Below are 2,469 nucleotides of genomic sequence, written 5' to 3'. Positions count from 1 at the left end.
AGATTGAAATCAGAACACGTTATTCCAGGTAAAGACAAATTCATTTTCTTTTTAATATTTTCTAATTTCTCATCTATTCAAAAATATTTTAATTTAAATTTCTATCTCTGACACTATTGATTAAATGAATAAATTGATTAAATTTGTTCTATTTACGAGTTATTGCACAAAAATTTAATTATTTAAATAAAGAAACTACAAGTAAAAACTTGTATTTATTAGAAGAGAGACATGTCTTCTTTTCTTTCTAAAATGTTCCAAAATATCAATCTCAAGAACTAGAATGTTTCTTATTTATCATGCTAATGATTTACATTACGTAAAATTAAATCAAAAATATGCAATAAAAATCTATTATTTGTATGAAATGAAATATTATCCGTCACCTTAATATAATATAATAAAAATATAATCGCAGCCAATTAGCTCATATTATTTCTTATAAAATGTATAATTATATTACGAATATTAGCTATACAATGATATAATTATATATTGTATATTAAATAATATGATTTCCCAGGTCTCACCGCTTGGAGGTTGCTGCGAATTGGAGACCCACCCTGACCACGACGTCCCATCCACCCTCCTTTAATACGAAAATTTATTTATTCACAAATAATTCTCCTTTGTATGGTACATGTTTGCAAAACGTTCAAACTTTTGATCGTTGTGCAATTCGAGCACCAAAGCACGGAGTTGTAAAGAAAACCGGCGCGGAAGACTAAAGCTGAAAATAAAATTAAAATTAAAACACTTTCTATCAATGTTTTACACTTCCATCGATGTGAAAATGAAAAATGATTGATAGTAAAAAAGCTTAAAAAAAAAAGAAAAAAAATAAGCAAAATAAGCAAAATAAGCAAAATAAGCATCCCAGAAAGCGCTACATTATTTTAACCATCTACAAATCTACAATATCTACTTTTCTACAATTTCTACATTATTTTATTTAATACCCTTGATTGTGCATACACTTAATTCTAAATATTTTCTAAATATTTTCTTTAATCAATATCATACAATCTTCTATTCCTGTAAAAAATCCTGAAACAAATTTAAAAGTATAAATATAATATTCTACTTATTTTAAAATTTTGTTTCCTTCTTTCCTACCTATATAAATAATTTAAACATTTTGTTTATAACTTTGTCTATTGAAAATCTAACAAATTCTCTTCATATCTATATTCATCACATTCACACTGACACACAATTATCACAAAATTTATGATACGACGTAAACCACATGTGGCAAGAGGAAAATCACAAAGGGTATATCAATGATGGCTAGTGAACAAAATCACATAGCTATCAAGTATCAAATACTTGTTTATAGTGAGGAAATTGAGGAATTAAGGCAAAGTTTAAGATATTGTCTTGAAAAATAGGAAATATTGGTTTGGAAAACGAATCAGAGTAGGGAAGGCGAGACTGCCTTTTTTAATAATAGGAAGAACAAAACATCCTATCTATAATGTTTATAAATCCCATCTACCAAAAGAGCTAAGAGTTTCTTCTAATCCCTATCCTAAACAACTCTATCCTCTATATATATCCTAATATAACAATGAAAATTTATTGATTTTATTTGAAATTTATTTGTTGATGTAATCCATTCTGTTGAAAGTTGAAGAGGATTCCTGAAACAAAGTATAAACCAGAATTAAATAGCAGAAATAAATTCAATAATAAAAATAATTAATTTGTAGCAAATCACACATTATTTTGCATCTCAATTTTTTCTTGTTTATTTTCTTCAATTCATACCTGTAACAAACTCAATTATTGGATTATTAATTAAAAAATAATTTACATCTAGGAATAGAAAGAAATGATTTTATTTGAAATTTATTTATTGATCTAATTCATTCCGTTGAAAGTTGAAAAGGATTTCTGAGGATTCCTGAAACAAACTATTTTAAAACAGAATTAAATAACAGAAATAAACTCAATAATAAAAATAATTAGTTTGTAGCAAATCACATATTATTTTGTATCTATTTTTTTTTCTTGTTTATTTTCTTCAATTCATACCTGTAACAAACTCAATTATTAATATATTATTAATTAAAAAATAATTTACATCTAGGAAATATAGAAAAAAATATTAATTCAAAAAAAATCAAATTATGTTATTAAGCAATTCATGATTTTAAATGAAAAATATTTATCGATAAAAAAAATAAAATATATTTTTTAACATTTTTTAATAAATGCTCTTAACATAAGGGGGATGCTGAAAAGAGAAAAACGACGAAAAGGTAATCAGAAGGATTACCAAAATAATTATCCACTCAATGTAAACCCGAACAAACCGTGAGTGGAATTTTTTTCTATTTCGCAACACTAATATACTAATATCATAAAAGAAAACGCGAAGAGTGCTTCATTATATTTTCAATGTAATTCTTCATCAAAAAAAAAAAAAGCTAAAAAAAAAAAGCTAAAAAAAAAAAAAAGAAAAAA

Source organism: Apis laboriosa, unplaced genomic scaffold, assembly GCF_014066325.1.
Source record: "Apis laboriosa isolate Shangri-la unplaced genomic scaffold, ASM1406632v1 scaffold170_cov151, whole genome shotgun sequence".
NCBI lineage: Eukaryota > Metazoa > Arthropoda > Insecta > Hymenoptera > Apidae > Apis > Apis laboriosa.
Note: the sequence above shows the minus strand (reverse complement) of the source record.